The following is a 21132-nucleotide window of genomic DNA, read 5'->3' as shown; positions in this document are numbered from 1 at the left end:
TTTGGCAAGCAACTGATATGTTTACTCATCAATTGTGCCTTTATTTTGCATTTCACACTGATCACTGATTTTAAATTCACTGATCTGTGAGGACGGTGCCATCTGGGAACCGTCACCCCAAGTGCTCTGTTTGGGAATACCACTCCTGTCTCTGTCACTACCAACTTATACTTACCTGGCAGGGGAGATACCATGATCACAAAGGTGGTTCACCCAGGGCGAGGCTCAGCCATTGCACTCCGGCTGTGTTGACCACTGCGAATTCCTCAAATGTGGGAATCTCGACTGCATAATTTGTGGTAGTGGGGGACTGCGTCCGCGCTCTCCCCTGATATTAGTGTCAAAGAAAAACCAGTGCTTTCCACTTGGACACATCTCTTTCAACTACTGTTGGTCCCCAAGATTGAGCCTCTTTGCCAACAATGGACCAGTATACTCACCACTGGAGTGTTAAACCACTGAGTGATTGTCTGAATTAACAGTAAACCAACAACATTTCAGGAGGGCCTTACAATTTTTGATTGAAAAAAAATCAATGACTTTTGAGGTTTGTTTTTGGGTGATTCCATTGTCGGAAAGAGGTGCCTGAAAGTGAAATCACTGTCTGAATTCAAAGTGAATTCAACAAGAGTTCATCAGGAGCTTGCACGTGTGTGCTCGTGTGCATGCTCTACCCATGGTGGCCCTGAGCTTGTGTGTGAAGTTTGCAGAGTGCGGCTGTCAGTCCAAGACAGGTCTCCAAGAATTTGTGAAACCGACCACTACAAACCGGGAAATGAGTTTGGATTTTGCCTGCAACTCTGTCTTGGTTGGTGCTGAGCTGCTGAAATTTGGACCAGCTCCTCCCGGGGCCCTCAGGGGGGCCACTGTAGATTTTGGGCCCAATAGGAGGTTCCCCTGGGGAAGCTCCCATTGACTCCCATTCAGTCCGAGTGTGTGTGTGTGTGCGTGCACGTGTGTACTTGCGTGCATGCTCTTCCCGTGGTGGCCCTGAGCCTGTGTGTGAAGTTTTCAGAGTGTTTTTGTGGTAGTTGGGGACTGCGTCCGCACTCTCCACTGATATTAGTGTCAAAGAAAAACCAGTGCTTTTAACTTGCACACATCTCTTTGAACTACTGTTGGTCCCCAAGATTGAGCTTCTTTGCCAACAATGGACCTGTTTACTCACCACTGGAGTGTTAAATCACTGAATGATTGTCTGAATTCACAGTAAACCAACAACATTTCAGGAGGGCCTTACAATTTTTGATTGAAAAGAAATCATAGATTTTTTGAGGAAAGGGGGCTGGGAAATGGGTTAGGCTTTGGACACCCGCAGCTCAACCACTCCCTACCGCAAGAGGGATTACTTGTTCCACAGGGATATAGGGCTGCCTTTCACCTGATTGTGCTACTGACTTTAGTTTCTCTTCAATACGCATAAGTCTTTCGCCTTTTACTAAAGACTTCCGTGGAGAGGAACAACAATGAGTTGACCTTATTTTTTGCCAGGCTCTGCTATTTGGCTAAGCCTCATGTACTTGTAAGAAAAATAAATTAGTAGGATGGAAGAGCCTGTCATTTGAGTAAACTTATTCCTGGAGTCTCTGGTTGAGCTTTGGATCAAGTCTCAAATTACTGTCTGAATTTAGAGTGAAATCAAGATTTAGGCAGGAGCTTACACTTTTGATTGCAAAAAAAACGAATGATTTTTGAGGGCTGTTTGGGGTTAGTTCCATTTTTAGACAGAGGTGCCTAAAAGTGAAATCACTCTCTGAATTATAAGTGAATTCAACAAGAGTTCATCAAGAGCTTACACTTTTGATTGGAAGGAATCAACAAGAGTTCATCAAGAGCTTACACTTTTGATTGGAAGGAATCAACAAGAGTTCATCAAGAGCTTACACTTTTGATTGGAAGGAATCAACAAGAGTTCATCAAGAGCTTACACTTTTGATTGGAAGGAATCAACAAGAGTTCATCAAGAGCTTACACTTTTGATTGGAAGGAAATCAAAGATTTTTAAGAATACAGGCTGCGTGGGGAGTGGGATGTTAAGTAACAGGCGACTGCCACGCCCATTTGTATGAGCCGCACCCCGACATTTGAGAGATGCGCTAGTCCGTTGGGTCTGGAGGCAAACATTCATGTGTCATCGCTTCTCGGCCTTTTGGCTAAGATCAAGTGTAGTATCTGTTCTTATCAGTTTAATATCTGATATGTCCTCTATATGAGGACTACATATTAAGCCGATTTTTAGCTCTGGGAGATGAAAAAGGGGCTTGCTCTGCTCACTCCAAGCATTGACCCGGTATTGCAGCACTTCCGGGAACGGTGCAACCTTTATCTTGTGAAAAAAATAACTGGTGACCCAATTCATTGGTGTAGTCTAGGTAGTTGGTTTGCCTCTGTGTACAAGTCTCAACTGGCTGAGACTTTTGGCAAGCAACTGATATGTTTACTCATCAATTGTGCCTTTATTTTGCATTTCACACTGATCACTGATTTTAAATTCACTGATCTGTGAGGACGGTGCCATCTGGGAACCGTCACCCCAAGTGCTCTGTTTGGGAATACCACTCCTGTCTCTGTCACTACCAACTTATACTTACCTGGCAGGGGAGATACCATGATCACAAAGGTGGTTCACCCAGGGCGAGGCTCAGCCATTGCACTCCGGCTGTGTTGACCACTGCGAATTCCTCAAATGTGGGAATCTCGACTGCATAATTTGTGGTAGTGGGGGACTGCGTCCGCGCTCTCCCCTGATATTAGTGTCAAAGAAAAACCAGTGCTTTCCACTTGGACACATCTCTTTCAACTACTGTTGGTCCCCAAGATTGAGCCTCTTTGCCAACAATGGACCAGTATACTCACCACTGGAGTGTTAAACCACTGAGTGATTGTCTGAATTAACAGTAAACCAACAACATTTCAGGAGGGCCTTACAATTTTTGATTGAAAAAAAATCAATGACTTTTGAGGTTTGTTTTTGGGTGATTCCATTGTCGGAAAGAGGTGCCTGAAAGTGAAATCACTGTCTGAATTCAAAGTGAATTCAACAAGAGTTCATCAGGAGCTTGCACGTGTGTGCTCGTGTGCATGCTCTACCCATGGTGGCCCTGAGCTTGTGTGTGAAGTTTGCAGAGTGCGGCTGTCAGTCCAAGACAGGTCTCCAAGAATTTGTGAAACCGACCACTACAAACCGGGAAATGAGTTTGGATTTTGCCTGCAACTCTGTCTTGGTTGGTGCTGAGCTGCTGAAATTTGGACCAGCTCCTCCCGGGGCCCTCAGGGGGGCCACTGTAGATTTTGGGCCCAATAGGAGGTTCCCCTGGGGAAGCTCCCATTGACTCCCATTCAGTCCGAGTGTGTGTGTGTGTGCGTGCACGTGTGTACTTGCGTGCATGCTCTTCCCGTGGTGGCCCTGAGCCTGTGTGTGAAGTTTTCAGAGTGTTTTTGTGGTAGTTGGGGACTGCGTCCGCACTCTCCACTGATATTAGTGTCAAAGAAAAACCAGTGCTTTTAACTTGCACACATCTCTTTGAACTACTGTTGGTCCCCAAGATTGAGCTTCTTTGCCAACAATGGACCTGTTTACTCACCACTGGAGTGTTAAATCACTGAATGATTGTCTGAATTCACAGTAAACCAACAACATTTCAGGAGGGCCTTACAATTTTTGATTGAAAAGAAATCATAGATTTTTTGAGGAAAGGGGGCTGGGAAATGGGTTAGGCTTTGGACACCCGCAGCTCAACCACTCCCTACCGCAAGAGGGATTACTTGTTCCACAGGGATATAGGGCTGCCTTTCACCTGATTGTGCTACTGACTTTAGTTTCTCTTCAATACGCATAAGTCTTTCGCCTTTTACTAAAGACTTCCGTGGAGAGGAACAACAATGAGTTGACCTTATTTTTTGCCAGGCTCTGCTATTTGGCTAAGCCTCATGTACTTGTAAGAAAAATAAATTAGTAGGATGGAAGAGCCTGTCATTTGAGTAAACTTATTCCTGGAGTCTCTGGTTGAGCTTTGGATCAAGTCTCAAATTACTGTCTGAATTTAGAGTGAAATCAAGATTTAGGCAGGAGCTTACACTTTTGATTGCAAAAAAAACGAATGATTTTTGAGGGCTGTTTGGGGTTAGTTCCATTTTTAGACAGAGGTGCCTAAAAGTGAAATCACTCTCTGAATTATAAGTGAATTCAACAAGAGTTCATCAAGAGCTTACACTTTTGATTGGAAGGAATCAACAAGAGTTCATCAAGAGCTTACACTTTTGATTGGAAGGAATCAACAAGAGTTCATCAAGAGCTTACACTTTTGATTGGAAGGAATCAACAAGAGTTCATCAAGAGCTTACACTTTTGATTGGAAGGAATCAACAAGAGTTCATCAAGAGCTTACACTTTTGATTGGAAGGAATCAACAAGAGTTCATCAAGAGCTTACACTTTTGATTGGAAGGAAATCAAAGATTTTTAAGAATACAGGCTGCGTGGGGAGTGGGATGTTAAGTAACAGGCGACTGCCACGCCCATTTGTATGAGCCGCACCCCGACATTTGAGAGATGCGCTAGTCCGTTGGGTCTGGAGGCAAACATTCATGTGTCATCGCTTCTCGGCCTTTTGGCTAAGATCAAGTGTAGTATCTGTTCTTATCAGTTTAATATCTGATATGTCCTCTATATGAGGACTACATATTAAGCCGATTTTTAGCTCTGGGAGATGAAAAAGGGGCTTGCTCTGCTCACTCCAAGCATTGACCCGGTATTGCAGCACTTCCGGGAACGGTGCAACCTTTATCTTGTGAAAAAAATAACTGGTGACCCAATTCATTGGTGTAGTCTAGGTAGTTGGTTTGCCTCTGTGTACAAGTCTCAACTGGCTGAGACTTTTGGCAAGCAACTGATATGTTTACTCATCAATTGTGCCTTTATTTTGCATTTCACACTGATCACTGATTTTAAATTCACTGATCTGTGAGGACGGTGCCATCTGGGAACCGTCACCCCAAGTGCTCTGTTTGGGAATACCACTCCTGTCTCTGTCACTACCAACTTATACTTACCTGGCAGGGGAGATACCATGATCACAAAGGTGGTTCACCCAGGGCGAGGCTCAGCCATTGCACTCCGGCTGTGTTGACCACTGCGAATTCCTCAAATGTGGGAATCTCGACTGCATAATTTGTGGTAGTGGGGGACTGCGTCCGCGCTCTCCCCTGATATTAGTGTCAAAGAAAAACCAGTGCTTTCCACTTGGACACATCTCTTTCAACTACTGTTGGTCCCCAAGATTGAGCCTCTTTGCCAACAATGGACCAGTATACTCACCACTGGAGTGTTAAACCACTGAGTGATTGTCTGAATTAACAGTAAACCAACAACATTTCAGGAGGGCCTTACAATTTTTGATTGAAAAAAAATCAATGACTTTTGAGGTTTGTTTTTGGGTGATTCCATTGTCGGAAAGAGGTGCCTGAAAGTGAAATCACTGTCTGAATTCAAAGTGAATTCAACAAGAGTTCATCAGGAGCTTGCACGTGTGTGCTCGTGTGCATGCTCTACCCATGGTGGCCCTGAGCTTGTGTGTGAAGTTTGCAGAGTGCGGCTGTCAGTCCAAGACAGGTCTCCAAGAATTTGTGAAACCGACCACTACAAACCGGGAAATGAGTTTGGATTTTGCCTGCAACTCTGTCTTGGTTGGTGCTGAGCTGCTGAAATTTGGACCAGCTCCTCCCGGGGCCCTCAGGGGGGCCACTGTAGATTTTGGGCCCAAAAGGAGGTTCCCCTGGGGAAGCTCCCATTGACTCCCATTCAGTCCGAGTGTGTGTGTGTGTGTGCGTGCACGTGTGTACTTGCGTGCATGCTCTTCCCGTGGTGGCCCTGAGCCTGTGTGTGAAGTTTTCAGAGTGCAGGGCAGTGTTTTTGTGGTAGTTGGGGACTGCGTCCGCACTCTCCACTGATATTAGTGTCAAAGAAAAACCAGTGCTTTTCACTGGCACACATCTCTTTGAACTACTGTTGGTCCCCAAGATTGAGCTTCTTTGCCAACAATGGACCTGTTTACTCACCACTGGAGTGTTAAATCACTGAATGATTGTCTGAATTCACAGTAAACCAACAACATTTCAGGAGGGCCTTACAATTTTTGATTGAAAAGAAATCATAGATTTTTTGAGGAAAGGGGGCTGGGAAATGGGTTAGGCTTTGGACACCCGCAGCTCAACCACTCCCTACCGCAAGAGGGATTACTTGTTCCACAGGGATATAGGGCTGCCTTTCACCTGATTGTGCTACTGACTTTAGTTTCTCTTCAATACGCATAAGTCTTTCGCCTTTTACTAAAGACTTCCGTGGAGAGGAACAACAATGAGTTGACCTTATTTTTTGCCAGGCTCTGCTATTTGGCTAAGCCTCATGTACTTGTAAGAAAAATAAATTAGTAGGATGGAAGAGCCTGTCATTTGAGTAAACTTATTCCTGGAGTCTCTGGTTGAGCTTTGGATCAAGTCTCAAATTACTGTCTGAATTTAGAGTGAAATCAAGATTTAGGCAGGAGCTTACACTTTTGATTGCAAAAAAAACGAATGATTTTTGAGGGCTGTTTGGGGTTAGTTCCATTTTTAGACAGAGGTGCCTAAAAGTGAAATCACTCTCTGAATTATAAGTGAATTCAACAAGAGTTCATCAAGAGCTTACACTTTTGATTGGAAGGAATCAACAAGAGTTCATCAAGAGCTTACACTTTTGATTGGAAGGAATCAACAAGAGTTCATCAAGAGCTTACACTTTTGATTGGAAGGAATCAACAAGAGTTCATCAAGAGCTTACACTTTTGATTGGAAGGAAATCAAAGATTTTTAAGAATACAGGCTGCGTGGGGAGTGGGATGTTAAGTAACAGGCGACTGCCACGCCCATTTGTATGAGCCGCACCCCGACATTTGAGAGATGCGCTAGTCCGTTGGGTCTGGAGGCAAACATTCATGTGTCATCGCTTCTCGGCCTTTTGGCTAAGATCAAGTGTAGTATCTGTTCTTATCAGTTTAATATCTGATATGTCCTCTATATGAGGACTACATATTAAGCCGATTTTTAGCTCTGGGAGATGAAAAAGGGGCTTGCTCTGCTCACTCCAAGCATTGACCCGGTATTGCAGCACTTCCGGGAACGGTGCAACCTTTATCTTGTGAAAAAAATAACTGGTGACCCAATTCATTGGTGTAGTCTAGGTAGTTGGTTTGCCTCTGTGTACAAGTCTCAACTGGCTGAGACTTTTGGCAAGCAACTGATATGTTTACTCATCAATTGTGCCTTTATTTTGCATTTCACACTGATCACTGATTTTAAATTCACTGATCTGTGAGGACGGTGCCATCTGGGAACCGTCACCCCAAGTGCTCTGTTTGGGAATACCACTCCTGTCTCTGTCACTACCAACTTATACTTACCTGGCAGGGGAGATACCATGATCACAAAGGTGGTTCACCCAGGGCGAGGCTCAGCCATTGCACTCCGGCTGTGTTGACCACTGCGAATTCCTCAAATGTGGGAATCTCGACTGCATAATTTGTGGTAGTGGGGGACTGCGTCCGCGCTCTCCCCTGATATTAGTGTCAAAGAAAAACCAGTGCTTTCCACTTGGACACATCTCTTTCAACTACTGTTGGTCCCCAAGATTGAGCCTCTTTGCCAACAATGGACCAGTATACTCACCACTGGAGTGTTAAACCACTGAGTGATTGTCTGAATTAACAGTAAACCAACAACATTTCAGGAGGGCCTTACAATTTATGATTGAAAAAAAATCAATGACTTTTGAGGTTTGTTTTTGGGTGATTCCATTGTCGGAAAGAGGTGCCTGAAAGTGAAATCACTGTCTGAATTCAAAGTGAATTCAACAAGAGTTCATCAGGAGCTTGCACGTGTGTGCTCGTGTGCATGCTCTACCCATGGTGGCCCTGAGCTTGTGTGTGAAGTTTGCAGAGTGCGGCTGTCAGTCCAAGACAGGTCTCCAAGAATTTGTGAAACCGACCACTACAAACCGGGAAATGAGTTTGGATTTTGCCTGCAACTCTGTCTTGGTTGGTGCTGAGCTGCTGAAATTTGGACCAGCTCCTCCCGGGGCCCTCAGGGGGGCCACTGTAGATTTTGGGCCCAATAGGAGGTTCCCCTGGGGAAGCTCCCATTGACTCCCATTCAGTCCGAGTGTGTGTGTGTGTGCGTGCACGTGTGTACTTGCGTGCATGCTCTTCCCGTGGTGGCCCTGAGCCTGTGTGTGAAGTTTTCAGAGTGTTTTTGTGGTAGTTGGGGACTGCGTCCGCACTCTCCACTGATATTAGTGTCAAAGAAAAACCAGTGCTTTTAACTTGCACACATCTCTTTGAACTACTGTTGGTCCCCAAGATTGAGCTTCTTTGCCAACAATGGACCTGTTTACTCACCACTGGAGTGTTAAATCACTGAATGATTGTCTGAATTCACAGTAAACCAACAACATTTCAGGAGGGCCTTACAATTTTTGATTGAAAAGAAATCATAGATTTTTTGAGGAAAGGGGGCTGGGAAATGGGTTAGGCTTTGGACACCCGCAGCTCAACCACTCCCTACCGCAAGAGGGATTACTTGTTCCACAGGGATATAGGGCTGCCTTTCACCTGATTGTGCTACTGACTTTAGTTTCTCTTCAATACGCATAAGTCTTTCGCCTTTTACTAAAGACTTCCGTGGAGAGGAACAACAATGAGTTGACCTTATTTTTTGCCAGGCTCTGCTATTTGGCTAAGCCTCATGTACTTGTAAGAAAAATAAATTAGTAGGATGGAAGAGCCTGTCATTTGAGTAAACTTATTCCTGGAGTCTCTGGTTGAGCTTTGGATCAAGTCTCAAATTACTGTCTGAATTTAGAGTGAAATCAAGATTTAGGCAGGAGCTTACACTTTTGATTGCAAAAAAAACGAATGATTTTTGAGGGCTGTTTGGGGTTAGTTCCATTTTTAGACAGAGGTGCCTAAAAGTGAAATCACTCTCTGAATTATAAGTGAATTCAACAAGAGTTCATCAAGAGCTTACACTTTTGATTGGAAGGAATCAACAAGAGTTCATCAAGAGCTTACACTTTTGATTGGAAGGAATCAACAAGAGTTCATCAAGAGCTTACACTTTTGATTGGAAGGAATCAACAAGAGTTCATCAAGAGCTTACACTTTTGATTGGAAGGAATCAACAAGAGTTCATCAAGAGCTTACACTTTTGATTGGAAGGAATCAACAAGAGTTCATCAAGAGCTTACACTTTTGATTGGAAGGAAATCAAAGATTTTTAAGAATACAGGCTGCGTGGGGAGTGGGATGTTAAGTAACAGGCGACTGCCACGCCCATTTGTATGAGCCGCACCCCGACATTTGAGAGATGCGCTAGTCCGTTGGGTCTGGAGGCAAACATTCATGTGTCATCGCTTCTCGGCCTTTTGGCTAAGATCAAGTGTAGTATCTGTTCTTATCAGTTTAATATCTGATATGTCCTCTATATGAGGACTACATATTAAGCCGATTTTTAGCTCTGGGAGATGAAAAAGGGGCTTGCTCTGCTCACTCCAAGCATTGACCCGGTATTGCAGCACTTCCGGGAACGGTGCAACCTTTATCTTGTGAAAAAAATAACTGGTGACCCAATTCATTGGTGTAGTCTAGGTAGTTGGTTTGCCTCTGTGTACAAGTCTCAACTGGCTGAGACTTTTGGCAAGCAACTGATATGTTTACTCATCAATTGTGCCTTTATTTTGCATTTCACACTGATCACTGATTTTAAATTCACTGATCTGTGAGGACGGTGCCATCTGGGAACCGTCACCCCAAGTGCTCTGTTTGGGAATACCACTCCTGTCTCTGTCACTACCAACTTATACTTACCTGGCAGGGGAGATACCATGATCACAAAGGTGGTTCACCCAGGGCGAGGCTCAGCCATTGCACTCCGGCTGTGTTGACCACTGCGAATTCCTCAAATGTGGGAATCTCGACTGCATAATTTGTGGTAGTGGGGGACTGCGTCCGCGCTCTCCCCTGATATTAGTGTCAAAGAAAAACCAGTGCTTTCCACTTGGACACATCTCTTTCAACTACTGTTGGTCCCCAAGATTGAGCCTCTTTGCCAACAATGGACCAGTATACTCACCACTGGAGTGTTAAACCACTGAGTGATTGTCTGAATTAACAGTAAACCAACAACATTTCAGGAGGGCCTTACAATTTTTGATTGAAAAAAAATCAATGACTTTTGAGGTTTGTTTTTGGGTGATTCCATTGTCGGAAAGAGGTGCCTGAAAGTGAAATCACTGTCTGAATTCAAAGTGAATTCAACAAGAGTTCATCAGGAGCTTGCACGTGTGTGCTCGTGTGCATGCTCTACCCATGGTGGCCCTGAGCTTGTGTGTGAAGTTTGCAGAGTGCGGCTGTCAGTCCAAGACAGGTCTCCAAGAATTTGTGAAACCGACCACTACAAACCGGGAAATGAGTTTGGATTTTGCCTGCAACTCTGTCTTGGTTGGTGCTGAGCTGCTGAAATTTGGACCAGCTCCTCCCGGGGCCCTCAGGGGGGCCACTGTAGATTTTGGGCCCAAAAGGAGGTTCCCCTGGGGAAGCTCCCATTGACTCCCATTCAGTCCGAGTGTGTGTGTGTGTGTGCGTGCACGTGTGTACTTGCGTGCATGCTCTTCCCGTGGTGGCCCTGAGCCTGTGTGTGAAGTTTTCAGAGTGCAGGGCAGTGTTTTTGTGGTAGTTGGGGACTGCGTCCGCACTCTCCACTGATATTAGTGTCAAAGAAAAACCAGTGCTTTTCACTGGCACACATCTCTTTGAACTACTGTTGGTCCCCAAGATTGAGCTTCTTTGCCAACAATGGACCTGTTTACTCACCACTGGAGTGTTAAATCACTGAATGATTGTCTGAATTCACAGTAAACCAACAACATTTCAGGAGGGCCTTACAATTTTTGATTGAAAAGAAATCATAGATTTTTTGAGGAAAGGGGGCTGGGAAATGGGTTAGGCTTTGGACACCCGCAGCTCAACCACTCCCTACCGCAAGAGGGATTACTTGTTCCACAGGGATATAGGGCTGCCTTTCACCTGATTGTGCTACTGACTTTAGTTTCTCTTCAATACGCATAAGTCTTTCGCCTTTTACTAAAGACTTCCGTGGAGAGGAACAACAATGAGTTGACCTTATTTTTTGCCAGGCTCTGCTATTTGGCTAAGCCTCATGTACTTGTAAGAAAAATAAATTAGTAGGATGGAAGAGCCTGTCATTTGAGTAAACTTATTCCTGGAGTCTCTGGTTGAGCTTTGGATCAAGTCTCAAATTACTGTCTGAATTTAGAGTGAAATCAAGATTTAGGCAGGAGCTTACACTTTTGATTGCAAAAAAAACGAATGATTTTTGAGGGCTGTTTGGGGTTAGTTCCATTTTTAGACAGAGGTGCCTAAAAGTGAAATCACTCTCTGAATTATAAGTGAATTCAACAAGAGTTCATCAAGAGCTTACACTTTTGATTGGAAGGAATCAACAAGAGTTCATCAAGAGCTTACACTTTTGATTGGAAGGAATCAACAAGAGTTCATCAAGAGCTTACACTTTTGATTGGAAGGAATCAACAAGAGTTCATCAAGAGCTTACACTTTTGATTGGAAGGAAATCAAAGATTTTTAAGAATACAGGCTGCGTGGGGAGTGGGATGTTAAGTAACAGGCGACTGCCACGCCCATTTGTATGAGCCGCACCCCGACATTTGAGAGATGCGCTAGTCCGTTGGGTCTGGAGGCAAACATTCATGTGTCATCGCTTCTCGGCCTTTTGGCTAAGATCAAGTGTAGTATCTGTTCTTATCAGTTTAATATCTGATATGTCCTCTATATGAGGACTACATATTAAGCCGATTTTTAGCTCTGGGAGATGAAAAAGGGGCTTGCTCTGCTCACTCCAAGCATTGACCCGGTATTGCAGCACTTCCGGGAACGGTGCAACCTTTATCTTGTGAAAAAAATAACTGGTGACCCAATTCATTGGTGTAGTCTAGGTAGTTGGTTTGCCTCTGTGTACAAGTCTCAACTGGCTGAGACTTTTGGCAAGCAACTGATATGTTTACTCATCAATTGTGCCTTTATTTTGCATTTCACACTGATCACTGATTTTAAATTCACTGATCTGTGAGGACGGTGCCATCTGGGAACCGTCACCCCAAGTGCTCTGTTTGGGAATACCACTCCTGTCTCTGTCACTACCAACTTATACTTACCTGGCAGGGGAGATACCATGATCACAAAGGTGGTTCACCCAGGGCGAGGCTCAGCCATTGCACTCCGGCTGTGTTGACCACTGCGAATTCCTCAAATGTGGGAATCTCGACTGCATAATTTGTGGTAGTGGGGGACTGCGTCCGCGCTCTCCCCTGATATTAGTGTCAAAGAAAAACCAGTGCTTTCCACTTGGACACATCTCTTTCAACTACTGTTGGTCCCCAAGATTGAGCCTCTTTGCCAACAATGGACCAGTATACTCACCACTGGAGTGTTAAACCACTGAGTGATTGTCTGAATTAACAGTAAACCAACAACATTTCAGGAGGGCCTTACAATTTTTGATTGAAAAAAAATCAATGACTTTTGAGGTTTGTTTTTGGGTGATTCCATTGTCGGAAAGAGGTGCCTGAAAGTGAAATCACTGTCTGAATTCAAAGTGAATTCAACAAGAGTTCATCAGGAGCTTGCACGTGTGTGCTCGTGTGCATGCTCTACCCATGGTGGCCCTGAGCTTGTGTGTGAAGTTTGCAGAGTGCGGCTGTCAGTCCAAGACAGGTCTCCAAGAATTTGTGAAACCGACCACTACAAACCGGGAAATGAGTTTGGATTTTGCCTGCAACTCTGTCTTGGTTGGTGCTGAGCTGCTGAAATTTGGACCAGCTCCTCCCGGGGCCCTCAGGGGGGCCACTGTAGATTTTGGGCCCAATAGGAGGTTCCCCTGGGGAAGCTCCCATTGACTCCAATTCAGTCCGAGAGTGTGTGTGTGTGTGCGTGCACGTGTGTACTTGCATGCATGCTCTTCCCGTGGTGGCCCTGAGCCTGTGTGTGAAGTTTTCAGAGTGCAGGGCAGTGTTTTTGTGGTAGTTGGGGACTGCGTCCGCACTCTCCACTGATATTAGTGTCAAAGAAAAACCAGTGCTTTTAACTTGCACACATCTCTTTGAACTACTGTTGGTCCCCAAGATTGAGCTTCTTTGCCAACAATGGACCTGTTTACTCACCACTGGAGTGTTAAATCACTGAATGATTGTCTGAATTCACAGTAAACCAACAACATTTCAGGAGGGCCTTACAATTTTTGATTGAAAAGAAATAGATTTTTTGAGGAAAGGGGGCTGGGAAATGGGTTAGGCTTTGGACACCTGCAGCTCAACCACTCCCTACCCCAAGAGGGATTACTTGTTCCACAGGGATATAGGGCTGCCTTTCACCTGATTGTGCTACTGACTTTGCTTTCTCTTCAATACGCATAAGTCTTTCGCCTTTTACTAAAGACTTCCGTGGAGAGGAACAACAATGAGTTGACCTTATTTTTTGCCAGGCTCTGCTATTTGGCTAAGCCTCATGTACTTGTAAGAAAAATAAATTAGTAGGATGGAAGAGCCTGTCATTTGAGTAAACTTATTCCTGGAGTCTCTGGTTGAGCTTTGGATCAAGTCTCAAATTACTGTCTGAATTTAGAGTGAAATCAAGATTTAGGCAGGAGCTTACACTTTTGATTGCAAAAAAAACGAATGATTTTTGAGGGCTGTTTGGGGTTAGTTCCATTTTTAGACAGAGGTGCCTAAAAGTGAAATCACTCTCTGAATTATAAGTGAATTCAACAAGAGTTCATCAAGAGCTTACACTTTTGATTGGAAGGAATCAACAAGAGTTCATCAAGAGCTTACACTTTTGATTGGAAGGAATCAACAAGAGTTCATCAAGAGCTTACACTTTTGATTGGAAGGAATCAACAAGAGTTCATCAAGAGCTTACACTTTTGATTGGAAGGAAATCAAAGATTTTTAAGAATACAGGCTGCGTGGGGAGTGGGATGTTAAGTAACAGGCGACTGCCACGCCCATTTGTATGAGCCGCACCCCGACATTTGAGAGATGCGCTAGTCCGTTGGGTCTGGAGGCAAACATTCATGTGTCATCGCTTCTCGGCCTTTTGGCTAAGATCAAGTGTAGTATCTGTTCTTATCAGTTTAATATCTGATATGTCCTCTATATGAGGACTACATATTAAACCGATTTTTAGCTCTGGGAGATGAAAAAGGGGCTTGCTCTGCTCACTCCAAGCATTGACCCGGTATTGCAGCACTTCCGGGAACGGTGCAACCTTTATCTTGTGAAAAAAATAACTGGTGACCCAATTCATTGGTGTAGTCTAGGTAGTTGGTTTGCCTCTGTGTACAAGTCTCAACTGGCTGAGACTTTTGGCAAGCAACTGATATGTTTACTCATCAATTGTGCCTTTATTTTGCATTTCACACTGATCACTGATTTTAAATTCACTGATCTGTGAGGACGGTGCCATCTGGGAACCGTCACCCCAAGTGCTCTGTTTGGGAATACCACTCCTGTCTCTGTCACTACCAACTTATACTTACCTGGCAGGGGAGATACCATGATCACAAAGGTGGTTCACCCAGGGCGAGGCTCAGCCATTGCACTCCGGCTGTGTTGACCACTGCGAATTCCTCAAATGTGGGAATCTCGACTGCATAATTTGTGGTAGTGGGGGACTGCGTCCGCGCTCTCCCCTGATATTAGTGTCAAAGAAAAACCAGTGCTTTCCACTTGGACACATCTCTTTCAACTACTGTTGGTCCCCAAGATTGAGCCTCTTTGCCAACAATGGACCAGTATACTCACCACTGGAGTGTTAAACCACTGAGTGATTGTCTGAATTAACAGTAAACCAACAACATTTCAGGAGGGCCTTACAATTTTTGATTGAAAAAAAATCAATGACTTTTGAGGTTTGTTTTTGGGTGATTCCATTGTCGGAAAGAGGTGCCTGAAAGTGAAATCACTGTCTGAATTCAAAGTGAATTCAACAAGAGTTCATCAGGAGCTTGCACGTGTGTGCTCGTGTGCATGCTCTACCCATGGTGGCCCTGAGCTTGTGTGTGAAGTTTGCAGAGTGCGGCTGTCAGTCCAAGACAGGTCTCCAAGAATTTGTGAAACCGACCACTACAAACCGGGAAATGAGTTTGGATTTTGCCTGCAACTCTGTCTTGGTTGGTGCTGAGCTGCTGAAATTTGGACCAGCTCCTCCCGGGGCCCTCAGGGGGGCCACTGTAGATTTTGGGCCCAATAGGAGGTTCCCCTGGGGAAGCTCCCATTGACTCCCATTCAGTCCGAGTGTGTGTGTGTGTGTGCGTGCACGTGTGTACTTGCGTGCATGCTCTTCCCGTGGTGGCCCTGAGCCTGTGTGTGAAGTTTTCAGAGTGCAGGGCAGTGTTTTTGTGGTAGTTGGGGACTGCGTCCGCACTCTCCACTGATATTAGTGTCAAAGAAAAACCAGTGCTTTTCACTGGCACACATCTCTTTGAACTACTGTTGGTCCCCAAGATTGAGCTTCTTTGCCAACAATGGACCTGTTTACTCACCACTGGAGTGTTAAATCACTGAATGATTGTCTGAATTCACAGTAAACCAACAACATTTCAGGAGGGCCTTACAATTTTTGATTGAAAAGAAATCATAGATTTTTTGAGGAAAGGGGGCTGGGAAATGGGTTAGGCTTTGGACACCTGCAGCTCAACCACTCCCTACCCCAAGAGGGATTACTTGTTCCACAGGGATATAGGGCTGCCTTTCACCTGATTGTGCTACTGACTTTGCTTTCTCTTCAATACGCATAAGTCTTTCGCCTTTTACTAAAGACTTCCGTGGAGAGGAACAACAATGAGTTGACCTTATTTTTTGCCAGGCTCTGCTATTTGGCTAAGCCTCATGTACTTGTAAGAAAAATAAATTAGTAGGATGGAAGAGCCTGTCATTTGAGTAAACTTATTCCTGGAGTCTCTGGTTGAGCTTTGGATCAAGTCTCAAATTACTGTCTGAATTTAGAGTGAAATCAAGATTTAGGCAGGAGCTTACACTTTTGATTGCAAAAAAAACGAATGATTTTTGAGGGCTGTTTGGGGTTAGTTCCATTTTTAGACAGAGGTGCCTAAAAGTGAAATCACTCTCTGAATTATAAGTGAATTCAACAAGAGTTCATCAAGAGCTTACACTTTTGATTGGAAGGAATCAACAAGAGTTCATCAAGAGCTTACACTTTTGATTGGAAGGAATCAACAAGAGTTCATCAAGAGCTTACACTTTTGATTGGAAGGAATCAACAAGAGTTCATCAAGAGCTTACACTTTTGATTGGAAGGAAATCAAAGATTTTTAAGAATACAGGCTGCGTGGGGAGTGGGATGTTAAGTAACAGGCGACTGCCACGCCCATTTGTATGAGCCGCACCCCGACATTTGAGAGATGCGCTAGTCCGTTGGGTCTGGAGGCAAACATTCATGTGTCATCGCTTCTCGGCCTTTTGGCTAAGATCACCATGGTAATCCATTTTTGACAACGCAAGGGAAGCGCGTGACGACGGAGGAATGGCCACATCACCCAACGAGCAGCCGATCCCAAAGGTCGGGCTGAGGTATACTCTGAGATTTCGAGCTACCAAAGAAGAAGATCAGGTCCTGTCGAGAGTTTTTTTTGGAAAACAAGTCATCATGGGCCAGCTCAATCTGGTGATACAGGATGTTCTGTGCATTCAGTGGAACCAGCAGGAAAAAGCTTTTGACGTTACCTTCAGGACCGAGGACATCTACAGAAGAGTATCGGAAATCTGCAGAAAGGAGGCGAAGGTGAGCCCTCTTGCCTACTACGAAGTCCTGAACCTTGACAGACCGAACTTCAGAACAGTGTCAGTCCATATGTACAACCCCTTTGTCACTGATGAAGCTTTAGTTTCCTTTCTGTGCCAGTATGGGGACGTGGCAACATCAGCCCGCCATATAAAAGACCCACTTGGTTTTTGGACCGGACGTCGGCTGTTCCAGGTTCTGCTGAATCCAGATCCGACAGGGCCGGATGGCCTCCAACACCCCCCTGCCTTTTTTAGTCTTGGGGGCGACCGCGGGTATTTGTTCTATAACCGCCAGCCAGCCTTCTGTCGTAAATGCAGACGGTCTGGCCACTCAGAAGCAGGCTGCACGGGGGAAAGCTGCCGGTTTTGTGGGCAAACAGGACACGTGGCCAAGGAATGTGTGGCACCGAAAACTTGCCACGGATGCGGAGGGGCGGACCACCTCTATAGGAGCTGCCCTAGCCGCAGGAGGACTTTTTCCGAGGTTGCAAAACAAACGGGAGTCCTTAACAGAACCACAGTGCAGGAAACAGAATCCGAGACATCGCGGCCTACCAAGGAGGGGCCAGCACCGATGGGGCCTGGAGCAGATACCTTAGAGGGAGGAGTGGGAGCCGCATTGCAGGACGAAGGAGCAGCACTAGTGGACGAGGCAGCCCAAGCAGCAGACCATAGCGAGATGGAGGAGTTTCCGGAGCTTACGCTTGGTGCATCCTTCCCCACGATGAAGCCAGGGGCACGAAAGGTCTCACAGGTTTTTGGAACACTGACGTGTGAGTATGAAGAGTGTGCAGAGGAGGCATGCAGTAAAAAAACCAAGAGGGAGAAGACGGATGTCGTGGATGAAAAGGAGGGGATTGACGGCAGTAGGAGAGAGGAAGCCGTGAAGCTGGGGAATGCCACTGACGACAGTGGAGCCAGAGAGGACATACAACAGGACCCAAATGGGAATGCTGCAGAAGAGTTGGAGGGACAGTGCACAGGGGAAGGAGCTGCCTTGATGGCCGAAGGGCTGGGGATGGATTTTGAACTCCCCCAAGGCTTGCTCATGTTGTCATCCCCATATGGGGAGGACGTATATGATGGACCTAGTCGACCGGCAAACTCGGCAAACACGGTTCCTCTTTCCTGGGCTGAACAGATGGACAAAGACACCCCGTACACCCAGTAGGGGGAACAAACTTTGCCTGAAATGGGTTCTCTTAAGGTACTGTCATTAAGTACAAGGGGAATGAGGGACAAAGTGAAAAGGAGGGTCGTTTTCGAATTTGTGGCCACACTCCAAGCTGATTACTGAATGGCCTTATTTTCAGTAATGACCATAAATGTCAGGGGTATGAGGAATGTGGTGAAGAGGGCAAGTATTTACCAATACCTGTTTCAGACGCCCTTACATGTTTGCTTTCTGCAGGAAGTGCATCTGAGGGATGGTGGGGATGTCAGGGCCTTTTCGGAGGCCTGGCTCAAGGGTGAGTCCAGATGGGGAGTCGGGGGGGTACACTCCTCAGGGGTCGGAATCCTCTTTGGGAATAAAGAGTTTCAAGTTCGGGACAGTTTTTCAGTGGTCCAGGGGAGGGTCCTGGTGGTGGATGCATTTTGGAGGGGGGTTTCATTTAGATTTATTAATGTGTATGCACCAGCGGAGCCGAAGGGACGTAAGGCCCTATTTATTGCACTAACAGAGGTGTGTGTCACAAACAAGGTGGTGGTTCTAGGGGGGGATTTCAATGTCTCTTTTGAGGGGTCGGGGGATTTTAGTTTGCCGTATTTGACAGATTTGGTGAAGGGGTTCATGCTGAAAGACGGGTACAGGGCTGTGGAGCCAACAGGCGAGGGTACAACATGGTCAAATTCACGGGGTGCACATAGTAGGATTGATTTTGTTTTTGTGCCAGGTGCTGTTGCTGTACGTAAGGCAGTTGTGAGACCAGTGTGGTTCTCTGACCACAACCAACTGGAGGTGGCCTTTTTAGTGGTGGCCCCAAGTTTTGGAAAGGGGTACTGGAAGTTAAATTGCAGGGTGTTGGGGGAGGAGGCTTTCCGTAGAGCCGTCATTTCACACTATGAGGGGTGGGTCTTACTGAAGCCCTTCTTTGGCAATATTGTGGACTGGTGGGAATACATAAAGGTAAACATCAGGAGGGTGACGGTTGAATATTGTTCAGAAAGAGCAAGGGAAAAGAGGGGGGGTTTTAGGAGGCTTCAAAAGGAGTTGCATTCTTTAATGGAGGCAGAGAACAAGGGGGGAATAAGGGATAAGCAGAGGGACAGGGAAGTGAGGGAACAATTGGGCCTGTATTTTAAAGGGAAAGCTGATGACTTCCTGAAAAGATGTAGGATGGAATCATTAAATGTGGCAGAGACCTGTACGCCCATGTTTTTTAAACAGGTGAGGGATGCCCGGTCAAGGGTGTGTATTTCCGGGCTACGGGAGAAAGATGGTAACCTTGTCTCGGATCCAAGAGGCATGGTTGGGATTGCCTCCAAATTTTTTGGGGACACCATGGGGCCACAAGAGGTGGACGGACCAGAACAAGGAGGTTTTTTAAAGGGCCTTGAGGTTAAGGTGCCAGGGGAAGTGGTGGAGGCCTTAGAACGTCCGGTGGGTCTTGCGGAATTGGAGGAAGCTATGAGAGGGTTGGGAGCGGGAAAGGTGCCAGGGATTGATGGGTTACCGAAGGAATTTTATGCAACTTTTTGGGGAATCCTGCGGGAGGATTTTTTAAAAGTTGTGGGGTCAGTGATAGAAGGGGGGCTGTTGGGGAAGACAATGAGGGAGGGGGTGTTGACACTGTTACACAAAAAAGGGGAAAAAGAGGACCTGGGAAATTTCAGGCCAATAACTCTCCTCTGCGTTGATTACAAGATCATCGCCAGAGTGTTGGCTAGACGACTCCGATCGGCTCTACCTCATGTGGTAAATGTGGATCAGACATGCGGGGTGGAGGGGAGACACATCCAATGGAATTTAGGGCTGGTGAGGGATTGTATCCACTGGGCGGAGGAACGTGGGGTGCCTCTCATGCTGGTGGGGTTGGACATGGAAAAGGCGTTTGATAGGGTCAACCAAGGTTTTTTGGCAGCTGTCTTAGAGAGGATGGGTTTCGGACCCATTTTTCGGAGGTGGTTAGGGATTATGTATACAGGGGTTGGAAGTAGGGTGGGAGTGAATGGGCATATGGGGGATCTGGTGCCACAGCAAACAGGGGTGAGGCAAGGGTGTCCACTCTCACCACTGCTTTTTGTTTTATATGTCGAACCTCTAGCTTTAGCTATTAGGGCGGATGCTGAGGTTAAAGGATTGCGCCTTCCAGGAGGGGGAGAAAGAGATTTGAGGATGTCTCAGTATGCAGATGACATGACTCTCTTTTTAACAACGGAGAGCTCCTTGCTTCGTGTTTTGGACATCTTGGAGTCCTTTTCCAAAGTATCCGGGGCAAAGGTCAATGTGGGAAAATCCAAAGTCAAGTATTTTGGACCATGGAAGGGGAGAGGGGGGGTGCAGTTTGGATTGTCAGAGTGCCAGGGTCCAATGAGAATACTGGGGGTGGATTTTGATAAAAGCGAGAGTGGGCGGGTGAATTGGAGAAGGCGACTGGCTGGTGTGAGGTCAAGAATAGGGCTGTGGAAGACCCGACGTTTATCCTTAACTGGGAGGGTTTTGGCAGTCAAGGCGGACATCCTGCCATCAATAATTTACCTGGCGTATGTTTTCCCGCTGCCTCCGGAGTATAGGAGAAGATTAGTGGGGGATGTCTTCTCCTTTGTGTGGGGGGGATATGAGTATGTGAGGAGGGACTGGATGAAGCAAGGCGTAACAGAGGGGGGGAGGGGAGTGCCTGATGTTCCGCTTAAATTAGATGTTCTTTTCTTTTCTTTTTGCTGCAATGGGGTAAGATCCCCCAGTGGGCACTGGTACCACGTGCTGCTCAGGTTTTGGCTGTCCTTTCCCCTGAGGAATTTGGTGAAATGGGAGAATGGGCGGCCGAAAGGGGAAATTATTCCACCACATTACAAGCAGATGATAGGCTGGGCTAAGAGGCACAAGGAGTGTGGGGAAGGGGACCTATGCCTGGATCATAGGAGGCTATACAAGGCCTTAGTGGCAAAACAGGGACCTGTGAGGGTTCTCGGAGTCGGCAGAGACAAGTGGACTTTTACGCAGCACAAGGAGCTGCCAAACCGACTGAAAGACATCAACTGGCT

At 45.9% G+C, this 21132-nt stretch overlaps 20 non-coding genes across 20 annotated transcripts; all 20 read left to right on the top strand.

Annotated features, from left to right (window-relative positions):
- The first annotated feature begins 167 nt into the window (after window positions 1-167).
- Window positions 168-331, top strand: LOC134109500 (U1 spliceosomal RNA). Its single transcript, XR_009942909.1, has one exon. It is a non-coding gene; the product is annotated as a U1 spliceosomal RNA (small nuclear RNA).
- A 1063-nt stretch (window positions 332-1394) lies between these two features.
- LOC134109718 (U5 spliceosomal RNA) lies at window positions 1395-1510 on the top strand. The gene has a single exon (XR_009943120.1). It is a non-coding gene; the product is annotated as a U5 spliceosomal RNA (small nuclear RNA).
- A 623-nt stretch (window positions 1511-2133) lies between these two features.
- LOC134109575 (U2 spliceosomal RNA) lies at window positions 2134-2324 on the top strand. Its single transcript, XR_009942984.1, has one exon. It is a non-coding gene; the product is annotated as a U2 spliceosomal RNA (small nuclear RNA).
- Window positions 2325-2583: 259 nt separating this feature from the next.
- On the top strand, window positions 2584-2747 carry LOC134109499 (U1 spliceosomal RNA). Its single transcript, XR_009942908.1, has one exon. It is a non-coding gene; the product is annotated as a U1 spliceosomal RNA (small nuclear RNA).
- Window positions 2748-3810: 1063 nt separating this feature from the next.
- On the top strand, window positions 3811-3926 carry LOC134109717 (U5 spliceosomal RNA). The gene has a single exon (XR_009943119.1). It is a non-coding gene; the product is annotated as a U5 spliceosomal RNA (small nuclear RNA).
- Window positions 3927-4593: 667 nt separating this feature from the next.
- Window positions 4594-4784, top strand: LOC134109573 (U2 spliceosomal RNA). Its single transcript, XR_009942982.1, has one exon. It is a non-coding gene; the product is annotated as a U2 spliceosomal RNA (small nuclear RNA).
- A 259-nt stretch (window positions 4785-5043) lies between these two features.
- Window positions 5044-5207, top strand: LOC134109498 (U1 spliceosomal RNA). The gene has a single exon (XR_009942907.1). It is a non-coding gene; the product is annotated as a U1 spliceosomal RNA (small nuclear RNA).
- A 1075-nt stretch (window positions 5208-6282) lies between these two features.
- LOC134109715 (U5 spliceosomal RNA) lies at window positions 6283-6398 on the top strand. Its single transcript, XR_009943117.1, has one exon. It is a non-coding gene; the product is annotated as a U5 spliceosomal RNA (small nuclear RNA).
- Window positions 6399-6977: 579 nt separating this feature from the next.
- LOC134109572 (U2 spliceosomal RNA) lies at window positions 6978-7168 on the top strand. The gene has a single exon (XR_009942981.1). It is a non-coding gene; the product is annotated as a U2 spliceosomal RNA (small nuclear RNA).
- A 259-nt stretch (window positions 7169-7427) lies between these two features.
- On the top strand, window positions 7428-7591 carry LOC134109497 (U1 spliceosomal RNA). Its single transcript, XR_009942906.1, has one exon. It is a non-coding gene; the product is annotated as a U1 spliceosomal RNA (small nuclear RNA).
- A 1063-nt stretch (window positions 7592-8654) lies between these two features.
- LOC134109714 (U5 spliceosomal RNA) lies at window positions 8655-8770 on the top strand. The gene has a single exon (XR_009943116.1). It is a non-coding gene; the product is annotated as a U5 spliceosomal RNA (small nuclear RNA).
- A 667-nt stretch (window positions 8771-9437) lies between these two features.
- LOC134109571 (U2 spliceosomal RNA) lies at window positions 9438-9628 on the top strand. Its single transcript, XR_009942980.1, has one exon. It is a non-coding gene; the product is annotated as a U2 spliceosomal RNA (small nuclear RNA).
- A 259-nt stretch (window positions 9629-9887) lies between these two features.
- LOC134109496 (U1 spliceosomal RNA) lies at window positions 9888-10051 on the top strand. Its single transcript, XR_009942905.1, has one exon. It is a non-coding gene; the product is annotated as a U1 spliceosomal RNA (small nuclear RNA).
- A 1075-nt stretch (window positions 10052-11126) lies between these two features.
- Window positions 11127-11242, top strand: LOC134109713 (U5 spliceosomal RNA). Its single transcript, XR_009943115.1, has one exon. It is a non-coding gene; the product is annotated as a U5 spliceosomal RNA (small nuclear RNA).
- A 579-nt stretch (window positions 11243-11821) lies between these two features.
- On the top strand, window positions 11822-12012 carry LOC134109570 (U2 spliceosomal RNA). Its single transcript, XR_009942979.1, has one exon. It is a non-coding gene; the product is annotated as a U2 spliceosomal RNA (small nuclear RNA).
- Window positions 12013-12271: 259 nt separating this feature from the next.
- Window positions 12272-12435, top strand: LOC134109495 (U1 spliceosomal RNA). Its single transcript, XR_009942904.1, has one exon. It is a non-coding gene; the product is annotated as a U1 spliceosomal RNA (small nuclear RNA).
- Window positions 12436-13507: 1072 nt separating this feature from the next.
- On the top strand, window positions 13508-13623 carry LOC119206943 (U5 spliceosomal RNA). The gene has a single exon (XR_005118232.2). It is a non-coding gene; the product is annotated as a U5 spliceosomal RNA (small nuclear RNA).
- A 579-nt stretch (window positions 13624-14202) lies between these two features.
- On the top strand, window positions 14203-14393 carry LOC119208377 (U2 spliceosomal RNA). The gene has a single exon (XR_009942939.1). It is a non-coding gene; the product is annotated as a U2 spliceosomal RNA (small nuclear RNA).
- A 259-nt stretch (window positions 14394-14652) lies between these two features.
- LOC119205208 (U1 spliceosomal RNA) lies at window positions 14653-14816 on the top strand. The gene has a single exon (XR_005117471.1). It is a non-coding gene; the product is annotated as a U1 spliceosomal RNA (small nuclear RNA).
- Window positions 14817-15891: 1075 nt separating this feature from the next.
- LOC119202637 (U5 spliceosomal RNA) lies at window positions 15892-16007 on the top strand. Its single transcript, XR_005116048.2, has one exon. It is a non-coding gene; the product is annotated as a U5 spliceosomal RNA (small nuclear RNA).
- The last annotated feature ends 5125 nt before the right edge of the window (window positions 16008-21132 follow it).

This window comes from Pungitius pungitius, unplaced genomic scaffold (assembly GCF_949316345.1).
Source record: "Pungitius pungitius unplaced genomic scaffold, fPunPun2.1 scaffold_38, whole genome shotgun sequence".
NCBI classification, from domain to species: Eukaryota; Metazoa; Chordata; class Actinopteri; order Perciformes; family Gasterosteidae; genus Pungitius; species Pungitius pungitius.
Note: the sequence above shows the minus strand (reverse complement) of the source record. Positions and strands in the feature narration are given on the sequence as shown.